The following is a 17,275-nucleotide window of genomic DNA, read 5'->3' on the forward strand; positions in this document are numbered from 1 at the left end:
AAGAGGGAGGTAAAAAGATACACAAACCATATTTTAAGATAATTATTGACAACTCTTACGTCTTGAAAGCATTACATAGTTAAAGAAAATCACTCAGGTAATTAACACTTCTCACTTCGATAGCCTAATAAAAAGCTAAAACAACTGATAGTACATATAAAGGCGTTTCCAGGATTAAAATTGGGGAGGGGGGCAAGCCAAGTTCGTTCAGGTTGTGAATTTTAGTCCGGAAAAGGGAAATAAAACAAAATTTTCAAGAAAATTCTATATAATTATAGCAGTGTTTTATTAGATATTACAAGTATTTGCTAGAAAAAAAATTTAATATTCCTTAAATTAATAATTTTTTTTCACTTCTAGAGGGGGCAGCTGCCTATGAGTACATACATCATTACAAAAAAGTATTATAATCAATTAGTTAATTATTTTTAGTTTTATAATTTAATATATGTTTTAATTAATTATTTGAGAGTTTGTGATAATAACACTACTACAATTTATACACTTACTCACAACAGAGTTTATTTTAATTGTCTAACGTTTCGGCCCTTAGGCTATTTTCAAGTAAACAACCTCAATTATTAATCAATATTAATTAAAAAAGTCTTTTAATGCGTCATTTACCCATGTCATTTAATAAAAACATATAACTTCAATACATCAATAACTATTTTTTTATTTTTCCTTTTTACTAAACACTTCAAAAATAAAACAGAATATATATAAATAATATTTATATATAATTTAAATTCTTGTTTGAGACTTGTTTGTTTATCAGTTATAATAAAAAATAAAACTATAATATATAATTTGACAACGCCAAAAGAGCCTGGAAATTTTTAACAACATTGTAGCTTTAATATTTAAATTTAAAATAAGGTAGGATAATTTATAATACGGGACGATTTTAGAAGTAATATTTAATGTTTGGAGAGTAATTTAAATTTTAAATCAATAGTTATCCTTGAGAAGGGCCGACACGTAGGAGTATAGTAATATGAAAATAAATGTATAGAGTCTAAATGGATATTTTTGTTATAATATTTAATATTGTTATTGTGTTTAGTAAAAAGAAACTTAAAAAAAAAATTTAGTGTATTAAGATTATACGTTTTTATTATGATATGACATGGCCTGTAAGTGAAAGAGGTTTTTAAACTAATAGAGATCAGAAGTCATCAATTGAAGTTATCTCCTTGATAATAGCTGAAGGATCGAAACGTTTGAGGATTAAAATAAACTTTGTTGAGAATAAAGCCGATCAGTTGTAGTTGTGTTATTAATAATTATTTTTACTTTCTAACTGATCTCAGGTTAGGAAAGTACTGTAATGGCGTCAATGTTCCAGTGTGCATTTTCCAACGGAACTATCAATAAAATTTTCGGCCATTGTTCTGGACCTATCTGCATATGATCTCTTGAACGGATGGAACAATTTTGGTTTTTGTAAGATTTCGACTTGTTTGTTGTGTTTTATTTATATTGCATGTCACTTTTTATTACCATTCAAAAAGATTTAAAAAAAATTACACGACATTTTCAGATAATTTTTACAGATTTGAGATTGTTACTTACAACATTTGTGAAGTTGATTATTTTCTTTTTAAAAAAAAAAATTCAAAATAAAGCTTGGAATCTTACAATGTCATTAAGTATGCGTTTTTATGCGATCATAAAACAATTTGATTGTAAATTATCTATTTTTTTCTCTTATAATTTCTCTATAATTATACAAGTTGACAGGGTATTTCTATTCATGGAGGTCGTAATGGTTTTTTTTATTGCAAATATCTCAAACTTTGAATCGCTGCCAAGTTATTTTCTCAAGGGAATTGTCCTCCGAGTTATATAAATTTCTACGAGTTGGGCGACAGAGGCGCTGGAAGTTTAAGTGATTTTGAGTATAGCTGGAGTAGGAAATTTATTTTAAAAATATATACAATGACATAGTTTAATATTAGTTTTCTCCAACATGGACAGAAAATATATATATAATTTAGATCAAGAATATTTCTAACGGATTTGATCATTTATGACAATATTAGATTATAACGGATCATATAAAACAATATTAGAAAACGTAAAAAAAAAATGTTACGTATAAGCGGACATCAAGTATATATAAATATATATAATAAGAAAAAAAAAATGAAAATTTTTTAAAGGGTAATGTTATTGCCCTAAGATATACCTATCATAGTGTATCTTATCTCAAGAGTAATCTTATTACCTTAGGATATACCTATCATAGTGTATCTTATCTCGGGGTAATCTTATTACCTAAGGGTATACCTATCATAGTGTATCTTATCTTAAGAGTAATCTTATTACCTTAGGATATACCTATCATAGTGTATCTTATCTCAAGAGTAATGTTATTACCTTAGGGTATACCTATCATAGTGTATCTTATCTTAAGAGTAATCTTATTACCTTAGGATATACCTATCATAGTGTATCTTATCTCGGGGTAATCTTATTACCTAAGGGTATACCTATCATAGTGTATCTTATCTCGGGAGAAATCTTATTACCCAAGGATATACCTATCATAGGGCTTCTTATCTCGAGAAAATTCTAATTTATTAATTACACAAGGTAAATCAACGGTCTTCCGGTGTTTTTTTTTAGTTTAATGATCCGAAAAGGAAGTGCAGTCTGATGCAACTTTATCTATTTACATGTCATTACACGACGAGACAAAAATTAAAGGTTACGCAAATGTTTCTCATACATACCCTACGATTTTACAAACCTCGTTATAGAAAAGTATAAAATTGTTGCTTAAACAAAATAATTGTGAGAACAGTAGGCAATGTGGCAGTGTTTGAGGTCACTCGCCTTGCGATATCCCAGTGTCCACACGCCATCTGGCCTTGAGTCTTGTCTGTCCTTTAGATTGGAAATGAAATGTCGCATAATTATATAAATTTATTCCTTTATTCAAATTAGATGAAAAAATGTCTTATTAAAGTCTGGGGAGCTATGGTGCAACCGATTATCCTTCATATAATTTTGGTCAAGTTATTCAATTTTTAACAAATAATCGTTTTAAATCATAATTATATTTAATTCAAAAATGCTATTATCAATTATATTAAATTAGATCCACATGGCTTCACTAGTCTTTATTAATAAATTTTACGTCTCTAACGTTTCGGACAATATGACCATTATAAAGGGTAATCTGAATTTTTAATTTCATAGCCTTATAATAATTTCATAATTATTATTTTACTTTTCAGTTGGCTTTACAGACCTTGTAGATCTTTGGCCGCCCAATTCAGACTTCTCCACGCCTGTCTGCCTTGGGCTATTGCTTTCCAGTTTGCTGCGTGTAGTTCTTTCGCATCTTTGTAGATTACGTCTATCCATCTGGTTTTTGGCCACTCGCGTGGTATCTTGACTGCTACAATGGCGTTCATTGTTATATAGAGGCGTCCTGATGGATTGCTTCCAGCCACATGTCCCGCCCATTTTAATCACTTTGCCTTTATGTCATGTGATATATACTGAACAGTCTTTGTAAGCAATCCAATGTTAGTTCTTCTCCTCCATGTGTTAAGGCTCTGATCCCAGATCGGTCTTTTAATTGTACTTTCCGTTCAACACTCTCGATTCTGCTTTCTAGACTATCTGTTAGAGCCCAGTTCTCAGAGCTGTATATTTCATAATTATAATTGCAATCTGTTATGTACAGTTCTAATATTGTAATTATATATGTCTTCATAATTATGAGAGATAGTTGACCGTGGGTGACGTACGAGGAGAAGATGGTTGAGGGTGCGGTCAAAGAGAAATACAAAGTTGGTGTAACCTATTTTATTGTGTCTACGTTTCGGCTTCTTCAGGGCTAAGAACAGAACAAGATAACAACCACAGTAAGTATAGAAAATTAAAAAAGAAAGTATAAACAGAATAAAATGTTACATTATTTATTACAGACACATTAATAATCTTCGGTGCTATAGGACACCTAGATATACAGGGAGAGAGAGAAAAGAATTAAGTCTGTCTTAAGTAAAAAATAAATAAGTAAAAATTATTGGTGAAATAAATGAGAGATAAATTGTAATAAGGTGAACGTTCTGGGCAAGCTAACGAGATGTAAAAAAAAGCCTGGCTAGATAATGACCTAATTTCTCCTCTAACGGCAAGAGAGCGCTTCTATAGCTCTTCCTAATTATCATCCGATTTATAATTAATATTCTTTAATTAATATTAACTCCAATTATAGCCCGGCTAAAAGGAACATAACGCCATTTGCTATGAAATATAGTGCGGCTAAATTAGAACATTATCTTCTTCTTAAGAAATTAATCAAATCTCTACAAAATATCATAAGTTGAAAAACGTTTAGGAGAGATTTTCATGATCGAATATTCAAATGAGAAATAAGTGGAGGTGTTATTCTAAGGGTTTGCAAAACATCGATATAAAACTTTTTGTAGAGTTTTCAAGTCCTGCAAGAATTCAAATTATTTTAATACAGTTATTTGCATTAATTATTATTTACAGTTTGTTATAAGGTTTAGTATCAGTAACGGCCGTAGGATGTTCGGTAAATCTATTTTCAGAATTGTCTAAGAGTTTAGTAAAACCTCTGTAACTTAGTAACCTGTTTCTAGGACTACTGTTTGATAACCAGGTTACTGAGATTACCAATACCTGATACCTGAGATACTCTGCTAATGCTAGAAATTGTCAGTCCAATTAAATAATTATCGATTCAACAACCAAATTTGACAGTCAAAATCACTGAAAAAAATCTTTATCTGGCCATTGTAAAAAAATGATTTAGTCGAGGAAGGAATACTTTATTTTTTTTTCATTATTGCCTCAGCCACTAATCTTTTTAAGTTTTCATCGTGTTTCGAATCGTCTATCTTCATACACCTTCGTTAGATAACAGATCCCACTGGAACTAAGAAAGGTGTACAGTAACCAACTTGAACGTAGATTTGCTCTAAATATCAGTTTAACCGGCCGGTAAAGTTTACTGTCCGATTTGAAAGTTAACTTTTCTGGTGCAACGGGTAATTATTGATTTCAGTTGAGACTTAAGAAATCGTAGTTTAAACTATTATAGTGAAACTGGCCATAAGTATGTGTACTGTTTAAACGTCCGGAGATGAAAGTCAGTTATAGTTCAAATTCTGGTGTACCGTGCACAGTTGCTTACTGTCTTCATATATATAAATGACCTCTAATTTTCTGTATACACACAAAACGGACGATAGCTCTTTCTCTTATAAGAAAACTCGCAACAGAAAAAAATCAATTAACTAATAGGCAATACAGAGCAAGAGACATCTCACATACCTAAGCATGAAACTCGAATCTCACCACTCATTCTCAGCACACATCATACTACACAGAATTCAGATTGTAAAATCAACATCAAACCAACTCAGACACCTCATATACTCACCAGGGCTGTCACTCAGACTCAAACTACTCATATACAAAGTCTTACTGAGACAATCACTACTATATGGTGCACCACCACTACACTATCTAACTTAACAGCCCTGAAGTCACTACTAGAGTACCAAAACAGTATGTTACAGAAGATCAGTAGGGGCATTACACATGAGAGACGTAACATAACTCATATACATCACGAACTACAACTGGAAACGGAACACATTACACGGAGACAAGTTTTTTGACAGCCTCCCTTCTTGCTTCATCAGATTCCGGACAGTTAGCCCATCCCCCCTTCCTGCGAGGTGGCAGGATATAAAGGGCCCCGAAACCCTATCAACATCACCCTACCTCAAGTCTTTTCTCCTCTTGTACTCCCTCCCTCTCTCCTACTATTTTCGACTATTATTATCATTTACATATTATATTTCTTCTTGAATTATTACTTTTTATTCTATTGTTTAATCATCACGCGGAGGCCCCTCACCTCCAAATATTTAAGCAAAGTTCTCACAGAATGGACAGAAAAATATTTTTGATATCGGAATATGTTATTATTTAGAGTATCATTGTTTTGTAAAGGGTTAATTTGTTTTTGAGGATAATTTAGAATTTCTATTTAAGTATGGAATCTTTTTGCTAATGATGTTTTTTTTTTAACAATATGTCCTTGCTATTATAAATAGCTGATACTATAAATTTATTATTTAAACTATGTTATATAACTAATTAACTATTTATAAAAGATTAAGAATATAATTACACTTATGGTAATAATGTCCGAGTTATTAAGGTAGCAGTGGCTTGCTAGCACAAAGGCATCCTACAACCTTGAGCGGCTGCAATTTGAATAGGTCATGGTACTTGACTCATTTGACTCAATACGAATACAATACGTCGTGTCCAACTTTAGATTCTCAATATATAATTATAAACGAGCTATTAATCTATTTCCATTTTATAATCTACATTAATAAATTGAAAGTTTTATTAAATCCTTGATATTTGTTAAAGCAGTCATAAAAATAAACAATAAAACTTATTCTAGCACGTAATCACAGAACAGCAGAAAATCGCACAATAAATCATTAGTTTAGTGATACACGTCAATGTAAGACATTCCAACAAATACTGAAACAAAAGGATAACCAAGGGTAATACGTATAACCATGTCTGAAAAAGTTTTCAACAAAGTATATTCAAAGGTTTATCATCAGAAAAAATAAAATAAAATAGGCCTATTTAACATCTGAAAATGCATTAAAAATCTCCAAAATCCTAAAAGGAAAAAAAAAATGAAAATGCATAGCAGAGTAAGATTATAATAAAAAACAAAAATCTTAATGGGAGCGATGGTTCCAGAGTGCAGAACTTAATGGGTTTGATTCACACTTTTGTCAGTAAATATTTATCTCGTCACTACTCCAAAAAATGAACCTTGACATTCGCACTCTGGATTTCGGATAAAAGAAAAAAAAACATTTTAAAATTTTTTTTATTAATATATAAATACATGATTGGCGTGGCTCAGAGGCAAGGCTCTCTACTACTAACTCTAATTTCTGTTTGACTGTATTAGCGAGTCAACAAGTATGTCAATAAGGTTAGGTATCCCTTCGGGGTCCATCAAGCCTCATAAATTGGGTAAAAAACTTAATTTTTTTAAAAATATTTTAATTGTTTTCTGTTTTATTTCTGAGTAGCAATAAAAGGTTTGAAACAATAATCTAGTCTCGGAAATAAATTGAACAAATTTTAATAAAAATGAAATTAAGAGAAGTTGATCCTGAGGAATTAAATAATAAAAATATTTACATCCGACAATGTTTAAAGAATAATATTATTACACCCTTATAAGGCGTTTTAAAATAATTATGATATGAAAAAACAAAGCAAAAAAAAAATATTAATTTTGGCTTAAAAAGTACTGTATTAAAATTCTCAATGGCTTTTGTATCTGAATAAGTGTTTAGAACATATATCATATTTTTTTCATAGGAAGAGGTTGGGTATAATGAAATAGAACTAGTTAAAGTATTAATATTAACATTTTAAATATTTCCTTATTTTACTTTAATTAAACGATATATATACTCTTTATTTATGAAACTTTTTAGTTAAATAAGTTTTTTAATGAGAAAGAATAATGTTGAACTTTGATACATAATAGAAAAAAGAATGGAAATTATCTTTTGTTTTATAAATTTATTAAAATTTCAGCTTAGAAATGCCTTTTGAGAACCAACTTAAATTATAAATAATAAAGCACAAAGGCATCATAATGTTTTATTTATTTGAAATAAAATTATATTAAACGTTGTATATACTTTGACATATTAATAAATTAAAACTGTATTTTGACTATTATCGATATTTTTGAACTCGATTGTATCATAAATCAGATCAAGTATTACAAATCGACACGGTTATACACTAGGCAAGTGAATGCTACCTTAATCGAGTCTGTGGTCAAGGCGATCTACAGCATACCTGAAACATATAAATAGATTCATTAGTTATCTTGGATATATTATTTAACACTTTAATTCTTATATAATAATAATATAATCAATATATAATAATCACGATAATAAATCAAACACAGGAGGTTTTAATATAAAATGTACCAAACTCCTAAATAAATTGAACAAAAAAAGAAACTGCACATACATTTTGAAAAGTAAAAGTCTCATTATGAACGATGTTGTTATGAGTTGAAATATAGTTGAAAGAGGAAAATATTACAATTTACTTAATGCAAAATGTATAATACATAATGAAAGGTAACATAAAATGTAATTTTATTTAGTTAAAGAAATAACAAATTTTGCCCAAAAATGAGACGAAAGTTTCTTTTAATTTATACATTTTAACAGGATTGTAAGCTTTGTAAAATACTCAATTATATATTGTAGGTATAAACGCACCAATGTAAAAAACTAAACAAAAAGGGAATAAGAAGAATTTAAAATATATTATTACGTTTGATTTTGAGAGTTATTTATTTTAAAATATATTTTAATATTGTAAGTAGGATGAGATAAAAATGTTTAAAGAAGGTTAAAAGAAAAGGCTGAAACGTTTTATAATGAAAATGTGGTTCATATGATTTTTTATTAATTTTTAAAAAAATAATATCATATTTTATGAGGTGTAGATAGTTGACCGTAGATTAATAAGTGGGGAAGATGGTCCGGGTGCGGTCAGCAAAAGAACAGCAGTCTGAGCAGTTTGGCCTGAATTTCTGCCGAAATCTCCCTGATGAAGATCTGGACCTCAGGTCGAAACGTCGGCACGAATAAAAATTTTTTGTTTATTTGCTGACCGCAATCCACGACCATCTTTTTCACGTACTATATTTTACATTTAAATAGAACATACAAAAAAAAAAAATAATAATAGAATAATTACTGTTATATTATTGAAAAATCATAACCCGCTTAAATAACTGCAAACATCAAACAAGTCAAGGTTACACCAGAAATAAATGCCAACATAAAGACAGGAAAGACAAAGCAGATAATTGCAAACCTAAGACAGTGCACTTCACATCAGCAGTGAGCAAATTGAAGACAAACCTCCTATAGTGCTCTATAATATAATATAATCTCTATTATATAATATAATTAGTGCTCGTTATTAGGTGTCCATAATATGTATCGACTAGTCTCAGCGCTGTTCAGCAGAACGTGGTTTAAACCAGCTTTTCAGATTAATCAGGCGTTAAATTTTATTAATTTGAAAATAGTTTTTGACTAGTGACAGATTTAGATAACCAACCCAGAGTAAGAAATCAACTAGAAAATGACCACGATGAACTTAGGCTTATCGTGGAAGAAAACTGTTACCAAACATTTAAAGGACTTCCAGTATAAATGAATACAAGTGTATTGACACTCAAAGACCATTAGTAAAGTAAAAAAGGTACATCTATGGGTACCTTATGAACTTGATGAGTGGCAGCTGATGAACCATTATGGGGCATGCGTTTCATTGGTTATCTTTTTTCGAAAGTATAATCACGTGTGATGAAAAGTGGATTCTATATGACTTAGTACAAGAGCCCAAGAGGAGAAAAAGGCAGTTATCTCACCCCAATTTTTGATTACTTTAATGAAAACTATGTATAATTAATAGCCATAATTGATGAGTCTGCCAAGTAAAGGTAGGGGGAATAAAAAATGGCGGCTGTTTCACAGCGATAAAAAAAAACTAATTTTTCATTCGGAGCTCTATATCTTAAAAAGTAGGAACATCAAAAGAAAACCTAAGAAAACGTCATTTAAAAAAGAGTAAATTTGCTAAAATATGAGCCCTGATATAGTTATTTACGTTAAACAGTTTTCGAGATATAGCTTTTTAAAAAGCAACATTTCATAAAAATGTTGTATGGGACGTACTGAAAGATCAGTAGTTAGTGAATTATTTTGAAAAATTTATATCTCAAAAACCATTTGACCTACAGATGTCTATTAGCACTCAAATTAAAGTTAGTTTAATGAGCTATAAAGTAGTTTATGATGTTTATCTTCGTAGGAGTAATAGTTTACATGAAATTTACTAAAATGAATTGATTTATAGTTGTTCGGACAAATTTTCATTTGCTATTTTCATTTAAAATTTCATTGCTTATTTTGTCAAATATCATAAAAACTATTACTCCTACGAAGATAAACATAATTAACTATTTTGTAGTAAATTTAACTAGCTTTATTTGAGCGCTGGCAGACATCTGTACGTCCAATGGTTTCTGAAATGAAGTTTTTCATAAACAAACTTATTGTCCGAACAACTATAAATCAATTTATTTTAGCAAATATAATGAAAACTACTATTCCTACGAAGCTAAAGTTCTTGATAGTCCATTAAACTAGCTTTAATTTGAGTGCTAATATACATCTGTACGTCACATAGTTCATGAGATATAGAATTCTCAAAATAAATTAACTAGCTACTAATCTTTCAGTACATTTTTAAGAAATTTTGCTTTTTAAAAAGCTATATCTCGAAATCTATTAGTCGTAAATAGCTCTTTTATGGCTTATATTTCAGAAAATTTAACATTCTTTAAATAATGTTTTCTTTGATTTTATAGTTTTGTTGGTAGTTTTTAAGATATATAGCTCCGAATGAAAAATTAGTGTTTTTTTAAGGTTTTGAAACATCCGCCATTTCTTATTCCCCCTACCTATACTTGGCAGACTCATCTATTTTGACTAGTGATTATACCTAGTTTTCATTAAAGTAATCAAAAATTGGGGTGAGATAACTGCCTTTTTTTTCTTCCCGGCTCTTGTACTATTTCTCTCTACTACCCTGATGAAGCCCTGCAAAGTGGGACGAAACGTTGGCTCACAATAAATAGTTGATTTACTATACGTGTTCTTTTTATCGCATCAGAACCATCTTTTATACACTAACTGGGGTGGCCAACAAGGCCAATTTGGGTTGATCGTCGATCGCTCGCAATGTCTGGGGTGGAATTTCGGGTACAATGGACTTTAAAGCGATTGTAGAAGAAAAAACTGTCTAGCAAGTAGCAAACATATTAGTTTGAAACATATTTCATATGGATCAAAAGTTATTAATTATCCATGTCCTTTTAGTTTCCCTGGACGTGAATTGTTTATCTTTTTAAATAATTGTTGTTTTTTACGTAGATAAGCCTTATTCTGTATTTCAGTGCTATGTCTACTCAGTGAGCTATTGGTAGATTAGCAACAAGTAAGTAATATTATTCTTACATAATACATTTTCCTAACCCCTCCCAAAAGAACAAACGTGAAATTGAAATTTTATTTTAATATCTTTATTGAAATTTACAACTGTATATTTGGTATATTTATATGTATATATTCAGTAAATTTGATCATAGTTAAAATCGAATGTTACAGGCGTGTAGAGCATCTACTTATTGGTAGTGCTCTAATGATATTTTACATTAGCAGGTCTCGTGGCCATCTTCTTTTCAGGCGCCTCGGAGGATTGTCAGGAATGTATGATTTTATTTGTGACAAAGTATGGAGCATTAAGGATTTTACGAAGGACTTTGGATTTTAAGGATTGGATACGAGAGGAATTCGAAGGTTTAGTGGAGTTCCAAAGCTCAACTCCATATGTCCAGATTGGCCTTATTACAGTCATGTAGATCAGTCTTTTGTAATGTGTTGGAAGTTTTGACCGTTTGTCTAGTAAGTACTGTAATAGTCGAAATCGACGTGCAGTTTCTTGCAGTCTTTTCAGTCTTGTGTGAGGATTCCAGGTTAATCGTTTGTCCAAATGTAGTCCAACATAGCGGATCTGTTCGACAGGAGTACGAGCAACATTATTAAATGAAACTGTAGGGCAGTCGGTTGGTTTACGACGAAGGATAAAGGTCTTAATTCTTCAATTACGACACCATTTTTCGAGGGCTGTGATATGGGATTGGAGAGTTTGGGATACAATTAATGGATAGTGTTAGGATTGGTTTGAATGTCAGCTGTATAGACGGTGTAGAGGATGGGACCGTGGATACAACCCTGAGGAACACCAGCGGACAGAAAGAAGAGGAATGAATAGGAACCATTTTAGTTAATCTGTCAGTGAGAAAAGAACGAATAATGAGAAAGTATGACGGAGGTAGGAATTTACGGAGTTTGTAAAGCAGTCCCGGGTAGCCAGACTCGATCAAAAGCCTGTTGAAAGTGAAATTTGAAATCAAATTATCACAGCTATACACTGTGCAGCTTAATAACAGCTTTTTCATATTTACGAACAAATAGTTCAACAACTTATACATTGCATTTGAAAAAAAAATTACACTTTAAGTTAGCAAAAACCTATCTTAAAAAAGTGTTCGAAAATCGAATTTTTAGGTAAAGTATGTACGGAATGTTGCTATCAAAAGTTGGGTCTGGAAATTTATTTTCTTCATGAGCCTATGTCTGGAAACTTAATAAGTGAATTAAAAAATAAAAACCCGTACCTCGCTGGAAACCCCATCTTCCCCCTTAGACTACGCCTATGACTACAAGTCGATCACAACACGCTTATAAGGTAAAAAGTAGATCTAGAAAAGATGGTTTCTGTGTGTTGGACAATGGCAGGAATTCATTTCTCATTTTTACCCAGAGGTGAAACCATCGCACCCACATTGTACTACAGTGATATTGACATATTGCATCAAGAACTCGTCGAAAACAACCAGCACGGATTAATGGGAAGAGATCTATGCGCTTACACGACAAGGCCAGACTCCACGTTTCACGTCAGATAGTGATGAAATTAAACGAGCTCTGTACCGAAGCCCTTTCACACCCACCTTCTTCGTCAGACTTATATCAAACAGGTTCCCATCTATTCAGAAATTTGGACAGCTTCCTAAAAGGTAAAATTAGTGAAAACCAAAGAAAATATTTGATTTCATACAGTTGTTTTACTAAATAGTAAATATGATAATTTATATGAAACCGTCCAATATCATATTCCCTCCATTCCTTTCGCTTACGCACATGCTAAAGTATTTTCCTTGGTATATCTGCATTTTGATAACTGCTCTGCCAACTAGATCAAAAAAAATATCCTAACAAAAAGTATTGCGTAAATTTTTGGTTTATTGATTTTTATCCTAAAATTATTAGATTTTAATGGAATACGACAACATAATTAACCATATCCCTCTTCAATACAAGTTTTAATTAAATACTTGCGATAAAATCAATTTAATAACAAACAATGGGACTTCTTTGTTGCTATCTTTATCGCGAAATAGCATCGAGAAGGTCATTATTTCGAGTTGGCGAAGGAATTTCAGGCGTGGTCGTTTAAACCAGGCCTCAGCTTTAAACAGACATAATTTACTTAAAACACTGTATATACTATGTTTATCTGTATTTTTACTAGCTAATACTTAAGTAATTGTTTTTTTAATCATACACTTAAATATTTACGTTAATTATCAATATAAAGTAAAATTACAGTTAGTTGGCAGATACCCATAGAGCACTGTCACTTAAGCCGCAAGAATAAATCAGTCTGAAAAAATACAAAATAATATTTAAAAAAAATCAATGAAACATTCTACAGACTTTCAAAGGGAATGGCATGGAGTGATGACCCGTTCAGATTAATGTATCTATTTGAATACTGATGTGAGATGAGCACCATTTTGTCTTTAGTGAAATATCACAAACATGTGATATTTGTGATTTCCTGGATTGCTGAAACCGGTTGGAGATTCGATGTAGGGCTAGGTTAATCTTTTTATGGACATATAGTATTTTTTGGTTTCTTTAATTTCCTACACTTATGAAAATTAATGTGGGTACTCTTCGAAAACGTGGCTAATAGTTAGTTAGTTGCACATTGCACATGTTACAATATAGAGGGATTATTTTTAAAATTACAAATCCGCGCGTGGCCAATCGTTAGCTGAAAGATGACAACAACCTTTCTTATGCTGCAGTAACAGCTTCACCAGGATTTTTTTTAATATATTTTAATTTATTCTGGATCTTGGTGGTTTTCCACAGCCATTAAAAGCGACGGCCCTATATTACTTTTGAAAACTTTACATAAAGTTAAATCTAGCAATATTTAAAATGCGCCTGAAATAGAAAACGACATGAAACTCGCCCCTCCTTTCCTCCGTGATAGCCTAACTTATCTCACCTTAAAACAGACACTTATTGCGAGTATGTTGGTCGATGTACGACATTTCACAGTCTCAAAGTAGCAGAGATTGTAAAAGAAGGCAATCGGCAAACCCGCCCCACTAAAACTCCCAGGAAGTGACTGTCCTATATCACTTTTGAAGTATTTGCTTAGAAAGGGACGAGGAGACTTAAAATAGTCAAGTTGAACAATATTTAAAATGCGCCTGAAACGTGAAAGCGTCGCACCAGATCTTTTTTGCTCGGTATTTAAGGTAGTCACTCATGTCTGAAGAGGTGTAAATATTCTTCGATAATGCTGCTTCATTGGCTACTTACCGATTATTTCATTCCCTTGATTTTTAAGTGTGCTTCAATCTAATCAAGTATTAAGTTTTTGTTGAGGATTTTTACTATCAATAAATATGCTTGGACTTTCTTAACTACGGAATCTTTTGAGTATACATTGGTAAAATCCATTATAAACATGCATATATAACAAAATTTCCCATTTTAAGCTGCATTATACGGTAGAATGATATACACTGATAGTGTAGCATTCTGCGGTGAAATTGCTAGTCGTATGTAGAAGTTTATGATTGATAATTACAATGCATTCGATAACAACGGAACACCCAACGTGATAACAATGGTCCCAATTTGATTTGGAGCCATCTGTATAAATCAATTGTTCCCAACTGAGGTTTCGCGAATACGAATACTTTAACAATGGGTCAACTCTGAACCTCACCATTTCAGTTTTTCTTAAAGTTTGCATAATTTTTGTGGAGGTATCCTAGCACAAGCAACATTAAAAAGTTATAATTTTTATTTATTATTTCAAAATTTCTGTAATGTTATGGATATGTATAACTATTGCTGTACTTATCTTGAATTTTTCGAAAAGTTGTTATTAGGGACTCAAGGTTTTTTTTTTTTTAATTTGAATCTTTTAATTGTATTCTGTTAATTTTTTTTTATTTGTGTGCCTTGCGGAGTTTTTGTTCCTTTATATTATTTATAGCGTAACGTTTCAATATTTATATACTTTCACTCTAAGCTAATTAATAATTTAACTATATAATACTACAGTCTATATTACAGCGCATACTCTTGTTCAAAGATAGGAAATGAGGTCAACATAATATCTGGATGATTTGGACCTCTTAAACTATCAGTCTATTTCAGATTGCAAATACTCCTCAATAACAATGTTTTCTTTTAATTTTCGAATCACTCTCGTTTAAATATAGGATTAATTAAATCCTCCCGATAGAACAGCCGATGGACCTGAGACCGTGAGATGCCGTCACGTGGAGATAGACTACGTCATGCAAATGACATTGAGTGGTCTCCAATTAGACGATGATATTGCTATTGATGGGCCATGCCGTCGAAAAAAAAATTATTATGAGTCCCATCATGTTCAATCGGTTACTAAAAATGTCCACAGCTTTTGTAAACATTATTTAATATATTACGCAAATGGTTAAGTTTGTATACTTGTCGCAAATGGTTAAGTTAGTAGATTTGTCGCAATGGTTAAGTTAATATACTTGTCGCAAATGGTTAAGTTAGTATACTTGTCGCAAATGGTTAAGTAAGTATACTTGTCGCAAATGAGTAATAAGAAATAATGGCAAATATATCTAAAATTATTTACTTTCTCTTTTAATGATAATACATTGTACATTGTTCTAATCATGAGCGATAGATTTTGACAAACAATGTTATGACTCATAAGAAATTAAAAATTAAAACTTTTAATCACAGTTAATTTTTAATTTAATTTGAAGAATTGACAAAATAGGGTAATTGTGGACTTAAATTAATGATCTTGGCAGATTAGCCTGTATAAAGTTTTGTAAAATTGATGTGGTTCTAAAATTATATTAAGGTGTGATAATTTATTACGAATATTGCTCTTTGTTTAAAATTGTTAAAAATCCTATGTATAATAAAAGCTTTGTTTGTGATAGATTGTCCTTGCGGATGGCCGAAAAGTCGGACGTATAAAGATATATAAATTGTTTTGGGACTAAAATTGCATACAATTTATTTTATTTAAACAATAGTAAATTACTTTAATGCATATTTTAATGTGATATTTAAATGTGTTTAGATTTAAGGTTTTAATTCTTATTTTGACTTTTGAAGTCAAAAGGACTTCCCTTATCGGCTTCTTCTTATTAGAATACATTTAGTATAATTTTTCTTCTGAGTTAGATGATTTAAATCTTGACTTCTTCCGTTGTAAGGGCGGTGACTGAGACATATCGCCTGATATAATTTTTTTTTAATATTAGAAAAATATCAACTTAAAGATAAAACAAAACAAAAAGAGAGAGATAATAAATTATATATACCTTATGAACAAATATAAATAGGAAAAATAACGTAAAGAAATAAATGAAAATGTGAGTTACTAGATACTAAATCTTAATCCTCTGGAGCTTAACCAAATGAAATCTCGTTTTAAACATTTAGACGCTAACATCAAGACACGGGACATTTCTATGAAATTTAATGTTTTAAGGTCCTTAAATTTACCATTTCTTAGATTGGACATATAAGATATTTTATTATTTATTCTTTGCTGATATGAGTAATAAATAGGGATGATATTTTTATGTTTTGACATATTTTTTCTAGGACTTCTAAATGAATAATGTTGATTTTGAGATATTAATAATTTTATTTTAGATATTTTTAAATATCTCACGGATTTTACAATATTCTTGGATCATTTTAATTATGTAACAATGGCTTAGTCCATATTTACTATTTTATTTGGTACTTATTATGATTTCAATCGAATTTTTTTTTTTTAATAAGAAAAAATAAATAAATTCATAGATAAAAAATGCAGCATATATTATTTTTTGTGGAGCCTAAAATAAACATGAAATTTAATGAAACTTTATGGATTTTATTGCTTTCAAGTACAGTATACAACTATTGGGTCTGTGGACGTAAAACTATCTTTCGCTTGATTAAATCAATTTTGCAACTCAATTTTAAAGATACATCTCAGTTGTAAATTTATTGATTGGAAAGATGAGGATATCGAATTAAAGAAACCATTATTATTTTATGTATTTTTTAAAAACCTTCTTTTAACAAATTAAAAAGTTTATACAGTATTCGGTTTATTTTTTAAAAAAATATATTAATTATTTCTATTTTTTTATTCTATAACACATCTTTAACTTGGA

At 30.6% G+C, this 17,275-nt stretch overlaps 1 protein-coding gene across 3 annotated transcripts in view; it reads right to left on the reverse strand.

Moving 5' to 3' along the window:
- Nucleotides 1-17,275, reverse strand: part of LOC106679008 (forkhead box protein N3) — a 339,867-nt gene that overhangs the window by 116,586 nt on the left and 206,006 nt on the right. Inside the window, exon 2 of one of the 3 annotated variants that reach the window (XM_067050825.1) lies at nt 7,880-7,917. The exons of the other annotated variants lie outside the window; for them this stretch is intronic. The gene's annotated coding sequence lies outside the window, so the exon portion shown is untranslated. The remainder of the gene's footprint in view (nt 1-7,879; nt 7,918-17,275) is intronic. 3 annotated transcript variants of the gene reach the window in all.

Source organism: Halyomorpha halys, unplaced genomic scaffold (assembly GCF_000696795.3).
Source record: "Halyomorpha halys isolate HHAL.00 unplaced genomic scaffold, Hhal_1.1 Scaffold172.1, whole genome shotgun sequence".
Classification (NCBI taxonomy): Eukaryota; Metazoa; Arthropoda; class Insecta; order Hemiptera; family Pentatomidae; genus Halyomorpha; species Halyomorpha halys.